This window comes from Giraffa tippelskirchi, chromosome 2 (assembly GCF_054371585.1).
Source record: "Giraffa tippelskirchi isolate mGirTip1 chromosome 2, T2T-mGirTip1v1.2.pri, whole genome shotgun sequence".
In the NCBI taxonomy this organism is placed as follows: domain Eukaryota; kingdom Metazoa; phylum Chordata; class Mammalia; order Artiodactyla; family Giraffidae; genus Giraffa; species Giraffa tippelskirchi.
The window spans coordinates 229,393,133-229,410,256 of record NC_137276.1 but is presented as its reverse complement, the minus strand read 5'-3'; the positions used below and the strand labels follow the sequence as shown (position 1 = coordinate 229,410,256).

The 17,124-nt window shown below is 44.3% G+C and overlaps 1 long non-coding RNA gene across 2 annotated transcripts in view; it reads left to right on the top strand.

The window, feature by feature from the left end:
* Nucleotides 1-17,124, top strand: part of LOC145539281 (uncharacterized) — a 192,255-nt gene that overhangs the window by 50,994 nt on the left and 124,137 nt on the right. For both annotated transcript variants that reach the window (XR_014077690.1, XR_014077689.1), the window contains exon 2: nucleotides 14,290-14,386. This is a non-coding gene — a long non-coding RNA (uncharacterized LOC145539281). The remainder of the gene's footprint in view (nucleotides 1-14,289; nucleotides 14,387-17,124) is intronic.

Below are 17,124 nucleotides of genomic sequence, written 5' to 3'. Positions count from 1 at the left end.
TGAAGGCAGATGGACGGGCATTTCTAACCTTCTGTGATTGTTGGAAAATCCTGGGGGAGATGAGGTTGTCACGGAAGGTGGCTGGTCCACCTGTCTTCTCAGCCACGGAAAGACACTGTGGCATGATCATTAGTGTACCTGGAAAAGACTTCTCTTTTGCTTCTTTAAGAACTAGGTTTTATTTTTCTAGAGGAGTTTTACTTCACAGCAAAACTGAGCAGAATATATCGGGATTTCCCACATATCCCCACGCCCCTCATGCAAAGCCTCCCCCACTATCAACATCCCCCACCGAAGTGCTACACTTGTCACAGTTAATGAACCTGTACCAACTACATCTAATCACCCAAAGTCCACAGTTCACCTTACGGTTCACTTTTTTTTTTCCCCAAAGAAAATCTAATTTCTTCATTGTGTTTCTAAAAATCTGATTTTTAAAAAACTTCTTATTTTATATTGGAGTACAGTTGATGAACAACATTGTGTTAATTTCAGGTGTAAGTCAGAGAGAGAAAGAGAAATATGTGGAATCTAGACAAAAATGATACAAATGAACTTTTTACAAAACAGAAACAGACTCACAGACTTAGAGAATGAATTTAGGGTTACCAGGGGGTAGGGTAGGAGAGGGTTAGTTAGGGAGTTTGGGACTGAGCATGTACACACGTATGTAAAATGTGCATATTTAAAATGGATAATGAACAAGGACTTGACTGTATAGCACAGGGAACTCTGCTCAAAATTATGTAACAGTTCACTCTTGGTGATGTATATTCTATGGTTTTGGACACATGCATCCACCATGATGGGGGCTTCCTTGGTAGTTCAGCGATAAAGAATCCAGGAGATATGAGTTTGAGCTCTGAGTCAGGAAGATCCCTGGAGAAGAAAATGGCAACCCACTCCAGTATTCTTACCTCAGAGATCCCATGGACCGAGGAGCCTGGTGGGCTATGGTCCATGGGATCACAACAGTCAGACACGCTGAAGCCTTTGACTGTGCGAATCACAGAAAACTGTGGAGAATTCTTAAAGAAGATAGGAATAGCAGACCACCTTACCTGTCTCCTGAGAAAACTGTATGCAGGTCAAGAAGCAACAGTTAGAACTGTATGTGGAACAACAGGCTGGTTCTAAATTGGGAAAGGAGTACATCAAGACTGTATATTGTCACCCTGTTTATTTAACTTATATGCAGAGTACATCATGCAAAATGCTGGGGCTAGATGAATGCCAAACTGGAATCAAGACTGCTGGGAGAAATATCAACAATCTCAGATATGCAGATGATACCACTCTAATGGCAGAAAGCAAAGAGGACCTAAACAGCCTCTTGATGAGGATGAAAGAGGAGAGTAAAAAAGCTGGCTTAAAACTCAATATTCAAAAAGCTAAGATCATGATATTGGGTCCCAGCACTTCATGGCTAATAGATGGGGGAAAAGTGGAAATAGTGGCAGATTTTATTTTCTTGGGCTCCCAAATCACTGTGGATGATGGCTGCAGCCATGAAATTAAAAGACTCTTGCTCCTTGGAAGAAAAGCTATGATGAACCTAGGCAGTGTATTAAAAAGCAGAGACATCACTTTGTGGAAAAGGTCCATCCAATCAAAGCTATGGTTTTTCCCGTAGTCATGTACAGGTGTGAGAATTGGACCATAAAGGAGGCAGAGTGCCAAAAAAAATGATGCTTTCTAAATGTGCAGCAGGAGAAGACTCTTGAGAGTCCCTGGAACAGCAAGGAGGTCAAACCAGTCAATCCTAAAGGAAATCAGTCCTGAATATTTATTGGAAGGACTGATGCTGAAGCTGAAGCTCCAACACTTTGGCCACCTGATGCCAAGAGCTGCCTCATTTGAAAAGACCCTGATGCTGGGAAAGATTGAGGCAGGAGGAGAAGGGAGCACCAGAGGATGAAATGGTTGCATGGCATCATTGACACAGCAGACATGAGTTTGAGCAACTCTGGGAGACAGTGAAGGACAAAGAAGCCTGGGACGCTGCAGTCTGTGCGGTCACAAAGAGTTGGACAGGACTTAGCCACTGAACAACAGCAACTCATGAACTGTTAGTGAATATTCTCTGAAAAAGGGTTCCATGATGGTATGAGTTCGGGAAGGTCTGGAGAAAAATCTGATGAAGTCATCAGTGGGACATTTATATTGCTACTCTGATTCACATTTACAAATATATGATTTCTAAATCAACTTAACTATCTAATAAAAACCAAATTTCACTTCTGAGAGGGTGACGAAGTAATGGACCGCGGACATCCTAGTGATTTGTCCTCGTATCTATTATTAAACTAGCATTCCCTTAAGGATTTTGTCCACTCATTTGTCTCTTTATTCTTAGCAATTGTGTATTTTGTGTCTTCTCTGTACTAATAGTTAGGGACACACAGCACCTTAACAAAAGGGAGAGTATGGCAAAAGTGGCCAGTCACTGACCTCCTTCTTTAGTATTGTTAAGCACAGGGCAGCCCAGGAGAAAAAACTTTTCCATATTCTCTTGCGCTGAGGAGTGCCATGAAATTAAGTTCTAGCCAATGGTCTCTGAGCTTGATGGCTGTGGGTAGGGACTGTCATTTGGCATCTAGGCACTGGCCTAGATATACACATATCAGCTGGCAAAATGGAAGCCATGTGTTCTGAGTGACAGAGCAGGAAGACAGAGTTGGGACTTGGATGTTGTCGGGTAGTGTAACAGCCTTCAAACACTTATGATTAGACCACATTGTGAAAGACACAAACTTCTATCAGCTAAAAACACTGTTACTTTGGCGTTTGTTACAGCAACCAGCTTAGTAACCTAACTGATCCAGAAAGGATTTCCAGCGATCAGGCCTTGTCATAAGAGTGGGTAGATGAGACACACAGGAGGTAAGTCAAACAGTGTCTCATGAACATCTCGGTTTATGTCAAAGGTCTGAATATTGAAAAGGAACATTCAGTGACTTAAACTTGTCATTCCCACATGTTGAAGAAAGAAAAGACCCAAGGAACTCAAGTTCCTTTGAACAATAGCAGAGAGAAGACAGATTCTTTTCACTGTTTTAGCCAAACAGACATGACAGAAGAGACTTAGCATGTGACCATTTGACATGGCTTTAGAGGCTTTAAAATAATCAACATCTGCTTTCTTAATTCCTCCTATGTGTTAGTCACTCAGTCATGTCCTACTCTTTGCGACCCCATGGACTGTGGTCAGCCAGGCTCTTCCGTCCATGGAATTCTCCAGGCAAAAATACTGGAGTGGGTTGCCTTTCCCTTCTCCAGGGGATCTTCCCCACTCAGGGATCAAACCCAGGTCTCCTGCATCACAAGCAGATTCTTTACCTCCTGAGCCACCTGGGAAGCCCAGTTCCTCCTATGTATTTTGTAAAACAAACCCTGGTATTGTAAACTTTCTTTAGCCAATAAGCTACCTCTATTTACCTAGTGGGCGTAGGTAAACACACGAACATATATTGAGATGTGGGTTAGGCATGAAGTTGCTTTTTTTTTCCTGAACAAGGAAAAAAAAAATCTCCTCAATTTATTACTAAATGTGACATTTTAGATCTGAGCAGACAGAAAGCACCTTGTGAAAATGTGCTAAGCTTCCACATAGTTAACAAGATGTCACTTTGGGAGAGAATTTTCATAATTAATGAACCAGTTCAATTTGCTCTGCCATTTGACTTTGATTAATATGTCGTGGAGTATTCCCATGAGGACTCTTTCCAGTTTGCTTGGGGAGCTCTAATGTCTATATCCTGTGCATGTGTGTGGATCAAAGCTCTGGCATCCAATAGCCGCCTTGTTAGGTCAGGGAATAGCCGTGCAAGCTCAGTGACAATCCTGAGTTCCTGCAGCAGGCCAGCACGTGATCCACATGGGCAAACCCAAATCCAACAAGCTTAAAATCCAAACCAAAGCTATTGGAGAAGGGATTGCACCACTCACTGCCTATTTCATAGACCCTTAGTAGGATAATTTATATAATTAAACTTTTATTCCTAATTCTGCCATGGGTTTGGAGGACTGAATGAAATGACTTTAGCATCATCCTGAAACCATTTGATTAAAATTTGCTTCATTGTGAATGCAGTTAAATGATTTGTATGACAAGTTAAATGAATCGGTTTCCAATCAGTGCAATTTTCTGTTCAGAAACCACTGTAGATATCTCAAAGAAGGAGTTTGATACAGGCATATCTTGGAGACATTGTTGGTTTGGTTTCACTGCAATAAAGTGAATATTGCAATAAAGTAAGTCACATGAATTTTTTGGTTTCCCAGTGCATATATAAAAGGTATGCTTATATCATGTTGCCGTCTATTACCATTCTGTGTGTGCTCAGTCGCTGAGCACTGATTCTTTGCAACCCCATGGACTGTATGTAGCCCGCCAGGCTCCTCTCTCCATGGGATTCTCCAGGCAAGAAGACTGGAGTGGGTTTCCGTGCCCGTCTCCAGGGGATCTTGCCGACCCAGGGATTGAACGCACGTCTCTTAAGTCTCCTGCATTGGCAGGTGGGTTCTTTACCCCTAGCGCCACCCGGGAAACCCAGTTTTCTGTTGTTGCTAAAACTGAGCTCACTTAGCAGAAACCCAGAAGCCGTGCTGCCACCTTTGTCGCTGCCGCTGCCAGAGCACCGTGAAAAGGTGGAGACAGAGCGTCTTCCTCTGCTTCCCTTTGCTGCTGCCGCCTCACATTAGTAGGACCCAACAGGGGGTAGTCGGCCAGGGAAACTGGGGAACGCAGTTTTCAGGCTTTTTGCCCCAGGTCAGAGGGGAGGATAAAGAAGGGAGAATGTGGAGCTGAGAAACAAGAGACCTTAGTCAGCACCCAAGCGTTTCCAAGGACAAATCCTGCAGAAATTTAAAGTAGGTGCACATTACTTGATTAAATTTGTCGTTTTCCAGTTGCTCAGTCATGTCCGACCCTTTGTGACCCCATGGGCTGCAGCACGCCAGACTTCCCTGTCCTTCACTATCTCCCTGAGTTTCCTCAGACTCATCTCCATTGAATCAGTCATGGCATCCAATCACCTCTTCCTCCCTCCCCTTCCCTCAGTCTTTCCCAGCACCAGGGTCTTTTCCAGTGAATTAGCTCTTCGCATCAGGGGCCAAAGTACTGGAGCTTCAGCTTCAGCATCAATCCTTCCGATGAATATTCAGGGCTGATTTCCTTTAGGATGGACTGCTTTGACCTCCTCGCTGTCCAAAGGACTCTCAAGGGTCTTCTTCAGCATCACAGTGCGAAAGCATCAATTCTTTGGCACTCAGGGCTTCCCTTGTAGCTCAGTTGGTAAAGAAACTGCCTGCAGTGCAGGAGACCAGGGTTCAATTCCTTGCTTGGGAAGATCACCTGAAGAAGGAAATGGCAACCCACTCCAGTATTCTTGCCTGGAGAATCCCATGGATAGAGGATCCTGGCGGGCTATAGTCCATGGCGTCGCAAGAGTCTGAGAGGACTTAGCGACTAAACCACCACCACCAGCCTTCTTTATGGTCCAACTCTCACATCCATACATGACTACTGGGAAAACCATGGCTTTAACTATATGGACCTTTGTCCACGAAGTGATGCCTCTGCTTTTTAATACACTGCCTAGATTAGTCATAGCTTTTTCAAGAGCAAGCGTCCTTTAATTTCATGGCTACAGTCACCATCCACAGTGATTTTGGAGCCCAAGAAAATAAATTATTAAATTAATAGATTAAATTAATGAGTGAAATGTATTTTATTATTAGCTAAGATACCTTCTTTTAAACCCATCTCTTTGGAATCATATCACATTATAATCATTATAATCTAGCATATACAAACAACTCTGAAGTTGTCTAGATGCTAATGGATATGATATTTAAAAAGTTCGTGTTGATATTTATTCAAACTAATTATCCAATCAGCTTCATGGGTAAGAAACAAGACAAAAGCGATCATTTAAATCCTATCCCTGGGCCATACCAATCCTGTCTTTCCACAATAACAAAAAGGATCAAATTTAAACAGAAAAGGTAGTGAAGAAATGAGGTGAAATATCTTCCGTATCAGACAAGAACCCAGGTGGTCCCTTCCTTGGGCAGGTGTCTTCTTAAAGGTTTCCCCAGCTCAGCGATACTTGGACAGACGTGACATGCTCAGGGACCAATTGCTTTCGGGTGTTCCGGTGGTTAAAGGAAGTCAAGGATCCGGACACGGGAGGGAACAGACAAAAGACCTTTGCTCCACTTTGTGGCCCAGCAGTGTTTAATATTCCTATTGACAAAAAGAAAAAAAAGCCTGCTGGTCTTAGTGGCACTCTATGAACAGGACTGGATAATTTTCTTTTATTGAATTCATTCCTATCTCTTCATGTGGTTCTGAGAAGTGTGGCCTGAGGGCATTTTCCTTCTTGATTGGAGGTAAGTTAACAGACTGGCAATTACTGTCATTACAAGCCAGATCCTATAGCTGGGAGAGTTAGGCGGCTGCTAACTCTCCCAGAGCAGCACGGGCCGAGAGGGAGCAGCTGAGACCACATTGAGAGGCCAGGGCATGGTAGACAAGCATTCTGCAGGGGAAAAGGCCCCTTTGATCTTTGCACCAGACAGCAATTTCAGCAGAAGCACAGTCGATGTGGTATTTTTTTTTTTGAATTTTTTTATTGCAGTGGAATAGGCAGGACTGGCTTGTCTGTGTAGGGGTTGCCAAGAGGAAGTTAAGATGAGCTTTAGCTTACCTGCATCTTAAGCTGTGCAAAGAAGAAAAGTTCACCTTTTTGTTAAATGGAAATGATCTGAATATTCATTAAGGGCAAATCATTGGTCATTTAATGTTTTTAATCGTGTGGCCAGCTTCAGCTTCATATAAGATCAGCTGCTTGCTGGTAATGGTCATTTTCTTTTCAATCCTTGGGGTAGGCTCCAAAAATTCAATTATTTTTGTTAAATTCAGTACAATGCTTGCCCCAGACTTCCCTGGAAGCATCTGTTGTCAGGCTGCGGGGAGAGAACAGATTTGTATGTTGCCCTTGGAAATACTTCCCGCTTCTCATTAGGCCAATTTGAAATATCAGAAAGGCTGTTTATATAGAGAGGGGTCCAAGGAAGATAGCAGAGCTGGAGGAGGGCCATCTGCTCACGTCTTACGTCCTGGTTACAAGACAGGTGTCTCATCACAAGCCATTGTTTTTTATATGTATATATATATAGACTTCCTGCATAGCTCAGTCGGTAAAGAATTTGCCTGCAATGCAGGAGATCAAGGTTTGATTCCTGGTCGGGAAGATCCCCTGGAGAAGGAAATGGCAACCCACTCCAGTATTCTTGCCTGGAGAATCTCATGGACAAAGGAACCTGGTGGGCTACAGTCCAAAGGGTTGCAAGAGTTGGACTAAACCACCACCACCACCATATATATATATATACACACGTATATGTATATGTGTATATATATATATATGTGTGTGTATATATATATATTTAATTGGACGATAATTGCTTTACAATATTGTGTTGGCTTCTGCTAGATATCAACATGACTCAGCCGTAGGTTTATGTATGTCTCATCCCTCTTGAACTCCACCCCCTCACCCCCTCCAACCCATCCCACCCCTGTAGGTTGTCACAGAGCACTGGGTTTGAGCTCCCTGCATCACACTGAAAATTTCCACTGGCTATCTAATTTTACATACGGTAGTGTATATGTTTCAATACTCTCTCACAGACACAGAGGACAGACTTGTGGACCCAGTGGGGGAAGGAGAGGGTGGGCCGAATTGAGAGAGCATGGCATCAGTAGCCATTCTGACCTGATCAGGAGCTGCAGACACCTAGGTGCCTTTGGAAAAGTTAACAGAAGCTGCCAGGGGACCTGTCTGTGGGTCTTCTTGGTTAAGAATCTAATTCAGCTCATCAGAATTGACTGGTTTCAGAAACCATAGTCTTTTCTAGAACTAAATAAGTTAGGGACAGGACGTAGGGCATTTGTGATAGCCCCTGAAATTTGGTTTTTTAGCACATACCAAGAGGTGATCAATCAATAAGTAGAGAGGGAATGAACAAAATGAATTCTCTGAGTATGGCTGTTGATCTCCTGGTAGAATTCCCCTTTCTCTAGCATCTCCAGGAAATGTCTCCCTTACTTGACTGTGTCTGCCAGGCTTGCCAGTTCTGAGTCAGCCGCGGGAGGGGCTGGTCTCAGAAGCACTCACCATATGACATGTCAGGCAGATCAAAGCAGGGATTTCAGGAAGGACTACAAGGGGAAATGGTTAGTAATTAATAAAAGGATGTGGAATTGGTCATGTTGACTGAAAGAGCCCAGAGCCTTGGCGAAAGTTTCCCAGAGGCTGCCAAGATAAAAAGAGTGGCCGCACTGAGTTATGTCGGGGGTGAAGATTTTAGGTGTTAATGCCTTTGAGCGAGGGAAGCTGAGAAAGACGTTGACTCTCACCCAGGCCACGGGCTCACCTATTATGAGAGCCTCTTCAGCTCCAGCCATAGTTTTGGTTTGTTTTGAAATGGAGCTTTTAGGGGCCGTAAGGGACCTGCAAAAACTTGATAATGATGTTTAATTCTGAGAATCAAGTTGTGGTTTCTCATTTGGCATTTCTGGCTTCTCATGGCTTCACATCAATATGTTTTGTTTCCAGACTGAAGATCAAAGAAACTTTTTCCCTTGCACTTGCTGACATTCCCCCCTGCGTTTGGTCTAATGCACGGATGAAACCAAACAAACCCCCCTGGAATATGTTTGTATCTCCTGGCTCCTCCACCATGGCTGTGGCCACTGAACACTTTTTGGTAGCTTGGTGTTGAGGAGTAGAATGTAGGAAGGAGGCGACACAGATAATGGGTGTTGGGAGAAAGCATGTTAGAGGTGACTCCCATCTCACTAAGGGGACTTACCAAGTTTCGCCTAACCAGGTTAAGATCCGAGCATGTTAGAAGGTCTGGATGCTGCTGCTGCTGCTGTGTGTGTATTCTTGGGACTTGGCAAACAAACCATGGAACCTCCAGGTAAATTTTCCACTGATTGCTTGGGAGACTTGTGAGCTTATAAATTGCCTCATTGCATTTTTAAGCCATTATCCCAAGGGAGTGGGGTATTTGCAACATTCATAAATATCTCAGGCTGCGATGTCCCTGTAAGAGTGGAGTCTATGGATCTTAACCAAGGGACAGTGTGGTTTCTTAGCTTCTGAATGATTGCCCCCATCCCTTCTTCTTTGCCCTCCCTCAGTCCTTTTCCAGCTCCTGAAATTGAAAGTGTTAGTCGTTCAATCCTGTCTGACTCTTTGCGACCCCATGCACTGTAGCCCACCAGGCTCCTCTGTCCATGGGATTCTCCAGGCAAGAATATTGCAGTGGGATGCCATGTTCTTCTCCGGGGGATCTTCCTGACCCAGGGATTGAATCTAGGTCTTCTGCAATGCAGATTCTTTACCATCTGAGCCACCTGGGAAGCCCTGCCAACCCCAAGTAGATCTACACTGTGGATGACCCGGTGGGTCAGAAAAGCATGGAGGGGAATGCTGGACTTTGGTGATTCACCTCCGGTGGTTTAACATGGAGATCCTGACCTCGGCGCAGACTTCAGCTTTGTAGGTAATCTTGCATATTAAGAATGATTGGATGTTAAAATAATAAGCAGGTATGGGCATTGGGGATATAGGTGTTTATTAATTTCTCTGTACTCATCTGTAATTTCAAAGCACAAAAGGTCAGCTGAGGGATTGGAACGTTGATGTGAACAGGAGAAAAGGACAAACCAACAAATAAATGCTGAGTGTTTCAGGTCTTTATGGAGAAATAGCCACCTCTCTGTCAGTTATCATTTGTCACATAATGCCACATTGTAGCACCTTGAAACTCAGTGCCTGAAAACTATAATTCCTTGTGATTGCTCTTGTGCCTGTGGGAGAGGCTAGGACCATCCTATCCCCTGTCCTGGGCTTGGGAGGTTAACCGCGGGGTAAGCTGAGGCATGCTCTTTTCCTAATGATGGCAGAGGTGTAGGAGGAAAATGGAAATGAGGGAAACTGCTTGGGCTTAGTCTGAGAGGTGGCATACTTTCCGTCTACCCACATGCCCTGGCCAGGGCAAGTCCCATGGCCAAATCCAAAGTCAACATGGAAGAAAATAACCATCTGACTTAGGGTGTGGATGCAGAGAGGGATGAAGATTTGACCAATCTTAACATATATATGGCTTCCCTGGTGGCTCAATGGTAAAGAATCCTCCTGCCAATGCAGGTGATGTGGGTTCAGTCCCTGGGTTGGGAAGATCCCCTGAAGAAGGAAATGGCAACCCACTCCAGTATTCTTGCCTGGGAAATCCCATGGACAGAGGAGCCTGGTGGGCTATGGTCCACAGGGCTGTAAAAGAGTCATACACTACTGAACATCTGAACAACAAATATATATATATATGGGAGGGGAGAGAGACTACAATCTACATATAAAATCATCTCTCTGTAAGTGCAATTAAAATATAATAATATATATTTTGTTACATTATGTACTATGTATAGTATTCATAGTTAGTGATATAATAGCATATATTATTCCATATGTGTACGATTCTAGCTGGTGTATCTATCTATGAGAATGCTCCCATCTGGCTTTCTCAGAGTTCTTTTGGCTACATCCCTGGGATACGGGGTCGGGGAGTTTGTAGCTGCTCTGTTAGATGATGATCTTTGGAACAGAAACAACATCCTAAACTTTCCATCTGTGATTTTGCTTTTGATTCACTGGCCCCTGGCATGTACCTGCCAGCTTCCTGGGTGGGCAATCTCAGTGATCGATTTTCAGACATAATCCTCTTAGGTTGATCTGGAGGAGACAGCCTGCATTTAAGCCAAGGATGAGAGTCTTTCATGGAAATTCTTAGCAGTAAGGACGCTTTATTTCTGGAAGGAAATCAGCCATGTCTGTCCCCTTCTCTTCTCTGAGGCTCACCTGGCAGTGATGGGGCTCCTGGGTCTCTCCTGCCCTAGATGCCCACCTGGTAGTGGTCCACCAAGAGGCCCCTGGCTCCCCATGAAAACTGCATGTGGCAGCCACCAGGTCTGACTTCCTCTGTATCAACTGGGCAAGGTCCTGCTAATGTAGGCCGACACCCCTCTCTAGCAGTTTGTTGGTCCTTGATAAATATTACAGAATGAAGAGACACCTTTCTCAGCACTGGGCAAACTTTAATTTGAGGGAGAGAAAAAAGCACTATGACACACTGGGTAAAAACTGGGGTGCAGTGATGGAAGGACAAGCTGGTGTCGTGCCAAGAAATGGGGGCTATTTCGGGTGGGATGATGAGGGAGAGAAGGAAGGAGGGATGGGTTCTCCGAGAAGATGGCATTTCAGCTGAGTTCAGCGTGACAGGGAGGAGAGGAAAGAGATTTCCAGGTTGGGAGATGGGTACAGACATCTCAAAGGAGTAACAATCTACCCTAAAAAGTCCGGTTTCCAAAGGCAACCTTTCTCGATGTATCCATACTTTCTTGTGTTTCAAGAGGAAGCATTCTTGCAAAATTCATTCAGAGTCCCTGAGTGCACTAAGGAAGACCTTCCAACAGGATTGTTAGTTTTTTAAAAACAGACTTCACTTTTGATTTTTTAACGTTTTTTATTGGACCATAGTTGCTTTACAATGTTGTGTCAGTGTCTGCTGTGCATGCGTGCTAAGTCGCTTCAGTCGTGTCTGACTCCGTGTGACCCCCATGGACTGCAGCCCGCCAGGCTCCTCCATCCATGGGATTCTCCAGGCAAGAATACTGGAGTGGATCACCATTCCCTTCTCCAGGGGATCTTCGTGAACCAGGGATTGAACCCATGTTCCTCTTGTCTCTTGCACTGGCAGGCATGTTCTTTACCCTCAGCACTACCTAGGAAGTCTAGTTCCTACTGTACACCAAAATGAGTCAGTTATACTTTTATACATATCTCCTCCTTTTTGGATTTTTTTTCCATTTAGGTCACCGCAGAGCATTGAGTAGTTTCCTGCATTGTACAGCAGGTTCTCATTATCTATTTTGTGCATAGTGTGCTCAGCCACTCTTTGTAGCCCCATGGACTCTAGCCCCACAGACTCCTCTTGTCTGTGGAATTTTCCAGCCAAGAGTACTGGAGAGTGGCGCCATTTCCTTTTCCAGGGGATCTTTCTGACCCAGGGATTGAACCCTCATCTCTTGTGTCTCCTGCATTCGCAGGTGGATTCTTGACCACTAGCGCCTCCTGGGAAGCCCTCATGCATAAGGGTGTATAAGTCAATCCCCATCTCCCGATTCAACCCACTCACCTTTCCCCTCTTGGTGTCCATACATTTGTTTTCTGCATGGATGTCTCTTAAATGGACTTTACTTTTTAGAGCAGGTTTTAGGTTTATAGTAAAATTGAGCAGAAGTTTCAGAGAGTTCCCAAACACTGCCCTACCTCCACACAGGCATGGCCTCCCCATTACCAATATCCTTGGCCAAAGGGGTACCTTTGTTACAGTTGATGAACCTACATTGACACGTCTTCATCACCTCAAGGCCATAGTTTACATCAGGGTTCATTCTTGGTGCTATGCCTTCTCTGGGCTTGGACCAGAGTATCATGACCTGTATCCACCAGTGCAGCGCTCACAGAGTGGTTTCACTGCCCTAAAAATCCTCTGATTATTTCTAAGTACAATGAAACCTCACAAATGTCATTTACATAGCAAAAGAAGGGCTGCCAGTGCAGCTTTTTTTTTTTCCTCTTTCTTTAAGATTGCAAAGGTCTTTGACGTGTGGAAGGCGGGCTTTTATTAACTCGGCATTTGTATCATAAGCATAATTCCCAGACAGTCAGGAAAGTCCCAGAATTCTGAGTCATGGTTGTTTGAATAGATGTTTTGTAAGGCTAGGCATTTGCTTTCACAAATAAAGCACTGATGAGCTCAACAGTTGCTTGAAATGAACCGGGAAAGTTTTCTAATATGCACTTGGCCTTCAGAAGACAGTGCTGTGATTTAGAACACTTCCCCTGCCCCCTTTCATCTGTATTCAGATTACCAGAAAATTTTTCTTTTTGGTCACCTGTCCTGGTCAATGCTCAATGTCAGGGATCACCATATTTGAAAATAGAAAAGCAGTTAAACAAGTTCTTGTGGAAGAAGCAGATATCCTTCTGCGACAGGCTAGGTATCTGCTCTTGGTGTGTGGGCTGCAGCGCTGCACTGCTGTCTTCTTTCAAGGCGGGAGTCGTGACGTGGAAGGATTCTGCTTGTGAAATACAATTTTGGCAGAAGTGTATCATCTGATGATCAGAATGGTTATTTCTCTTTCCAGGTTGCTGGTAAGAGCTGGAATGTTTTAATGCCCTAGTGCACTTCTTTAATAGAAAGCTCTAGAAATAGAACCGGGGAGCTCAGAAAAGGGCAGAGATTCGGTAGCTGAGGCTCCAGACACTGACTTATAAGAAAGAAATATCTCATGAGGACTTTGCCAACAGCAAATGGCAGATAATGCTAGCTATCTAAATGGAAAGAAACGCAATTCAAAAAAAGAGAACAGTTCAGCTTGATATAAAGAGCTGGATGTCTTCTTTGGAGAAATGTGTCTTTAGGTCTTCGGCCCATTTTTTGATTTGCTTGTTTATTTTTGTGATATTAAGCTGCTTGTATATTTTGGAGACTGATCCCTTTTCAGTTGCTTCGTTTGCAAATATTTTCTCCCATTCTGAGGGTTGCCTTTTCACCTTGTTTATAGTTTCCTTTGCTGTGCCAAGGGCTTCCCTGGTGGCTCAGATGGTAAGAAATCTGCCTGCAATGCGGGAGACCTGGGTTTGATCCCTGGGTTGGGAAGATCCCCTGGAAGGGAATGGCTACCCACTCCAGTATCCTTGCCTAGAGAATTCCATGGACAGAGGAGTCTGGCGGGCTATAGTCCATGGGGTCGCAAAGAGTCAGACTAACACAACTGAGCTACTAACACACTGTGCCGGGCAAAAGTACTGTGTAGCACAGGAAACTCTACTCAGCGCTCTGCGGTGACCTAAATGGGGAGGAAATCCAATAAAGAGAGGACGTGTGTATACGTATAGCTGATTCACTTTGTGGTACAACAGAAAGTAACAACATTGTAAAGCAACTATACTCCAATAAAAATTAAAAAAAAAAATAAAGAGCTGGAGTTGGGTTGAGGACTCAGTGGGCAGAAATTGAGGAGGTAGGAGGGCCTCTGTGGAAATAGGGTCACAGAATTTCAAACACCCAGGTCATGGGCTTAAGTGCCTCATTTGCTGTCTCACTCTCCCCTAAACTTCCCATTTGTTTAACCATTCCAAACAGGTTACTCCCTGACTCAAAGTGCCCATTTGGGCCAAGAAGCCTATTCTGAGGGACCCCTGCTGTGGAGAGGAGGGAATACAGCTCTCTGTTCCAGGAGGTAAGAGAGGAAAAAGCATGGTCTGAGCACCTGGGCCTCGGCACACAGCTCCCTCAGCAAGGAAAAATCTCTGAGTTCTCTGTGATGGAGTTGATTCATTTCTGCCCTTGAATCTGTAAATCCTATAGGGGGTTTTTAAGTTCACTTGCTCCCTCACTTAATGCAGAATCTCCAATCACAATACTGACTCCTGTTGGAACCCCTCTGGTGATGGATAAGTCAATTCTTGGTGAGTCTGCTCACTTGCTGGGTCCGTTCCACATATACCATCATGGAAGCACTATGTAACCTCCTGGTAAGTTTGACAAAATCCTTACTGCCTGGGGCTCAGTGACTCAGTGAGGCTCAGTGACTCTGAGAGGATTGTCCTGGGGGGCGGGTCCTGGCATCAGTATTACTTAAAATTCTTAACATGATGCCAATAACCCTCTGAGGTTGAGAGCAACAGCTCTGGCGCTTCTCTTATGGAAGTCAGCTTTCCTGGAGGTACCACCCCATCCATGCTAACTCTGTCCTCTGGAGCCAAGTCCATCTCTTCTTTTACATGACAGCCTTTCAGACTATGAAGTTGGCTCACCTGCCCCCAACTTGGTCTTACTTCCCTGAGGCTTTTTCTTCTCCAGGCGAAGTCATTGCTTTGCTCAAAAGTTACACCTGTGATGTGGTTTTACTTCCCTCTCCATCCTGATCATAAGCTACACTGTCAGAATGCCACTTACAGTGTGTGCCTCTTCACGCCTTTGTTTCACTGTGAGCTTGCTGTCAACTAAATCCCCTCAATTTTCTCCCACAAAAGGCTTACAGCTTAGTCAGGGAGACAGGCATGCCAACAAACCAAAGCTTGCCCATCCTGTAATTATGAAATTGATTTTTAAAGTCTACATACAGGACTTTTAGTTACCTTCTTAAATGCCATCTTGTTCTTTTTACCTATTTAATTGTGTCCTGCAAAGGTACTGTAAGTATTGCCTACTTGGTAAGGCATCTTAATATTTTTATCCATGTTATTAATCATAGTAACAGTAAGAGCCCCCGGGTTTCCCAAGTGGTACTAGTGGTGAAGAACACACCTGCCCATGCAGGAAACAGAGACGTGGGTTTGATTCCTGAGTCGGGAAGATCCCCTGGAGAAGGGCATGATAACCCACTCCAGTATTCTTGCCTTGAAAATCCCATGGATACAGAAGCCTGGCAGGCTATAGTCCATAAGGTCGCAGAGTCAGATGTGACTGAAGCAATTTAGCATGCATGCACTCACGCAAGAACCTCTAATTATTGACTGTAACACTTATTGACTGATGTGTGTTAATCAGTCATTCGTGTCCTGCTTTTTGTGACCCCATGGACTGTAGCCCACCAGGCTCCTCTGTCCATGGCATTCTTCAGGCAAAAATACTGGAGTGGGTTGCCATTTCCTTCTCCAGGGGACCTTCCTGACTCAGGGATTGAACCCAGGTCTCTTGCATTGCAGGCAAATTCTTTACCAAATGAGCCACCAGGGAAGCCCTTATTGATTGGAAGCACCCCCAGATTGGGTTGAAAGAGACAGAAATAACGCTCCAACTTGTATGGGTAGGAAGTAGGCTGAGAAGGCTACAGAATCACCAACTAAGTGTTCTTACAGAAAACAAAGCATGCTTACAGAAAGAGACAACAGTCCAGAGGGTGCGGCCAACATCCACCAGAGAGTCCAGGGCCCTAGAAAGAAACTTCCGCCATTCATGCATCTGGAGCACAAGATTGCTTTGCAATTGTGCTGATGCAGCCTCTTGTTTCTCCCTTTTTTGAACAGGAGTGTCTATTGTGGTTATTCTGTGCTTGTCCCACCATTGTGTGTGGAATACATGTCTGCATGTAGGAGTGAAAATAACTAGTCTCTATCAGTTCAGTTCAGTTCAGTTGCTCAGTTGAGTCTGACTCTTTGCAACTCCATGGACTGCAGCATGCTAGGCCTCCCTGTCTATCACCAACTCCCAGAGCTTGCTTAAACTCATGTCCGTCAAGTCGGTGATGCCATCCAACCATCTCATCCTCTGTCATCCCCTTCTCCTCCTGCCTTAAATCTTTCCCAACATCAGGATCTTTTCTAATGAGTCAGTTCTTCACATCAGGTGGCCAAAGTTTTGGAGCTTCAGCTTCAGCATCAGTCCTTCCAATGAACATTCAGGACTGATTTCCTTTAGGAGGGACTGGCTGGATCTCCTTGCAGTCCAAGGGACTCTCAAGAGTCTTCTCCAACACCACAGTTCAAAAGCATCAATTCTTCGGTGCTCAGCTTTCTTTACAGTCCAACTCTCACATCCATACATGACTACTGGAAAAACCATAGCTTTGACTAGATGGACCTTTGTGGGTAAAGTAATGTCTCTGCTTTTTAATAGGCTATCTAGTTTTGTCATAGCTTTTCTTCCAAGGAGCAAGAGTCTTTTAATTTCATGGCTGCATTCACCATCTGTGGTGATTTTGGAGCCCAAGAAAATAAAGTCTGTCACTGTTTTCATTTTTTTCCCCATCTATTTGCCATGAAGCAATGGGACCAGATGCCACAGTTCATTGCATTCAGATGGTCATGAACAACCCTCAGTGAGTTCTTTAGGAAGAGCCACACTAAGAAGCTTCACTTATACTTGGACTTGACTTACAGTAACAAGACTTTGGTTGGTCTTGCTCCCAGTGTATTTATTTTGCACGTAATACGTGTCCAGATGCAGCTTGAATCTGGGCCCTGTAACTGCTTG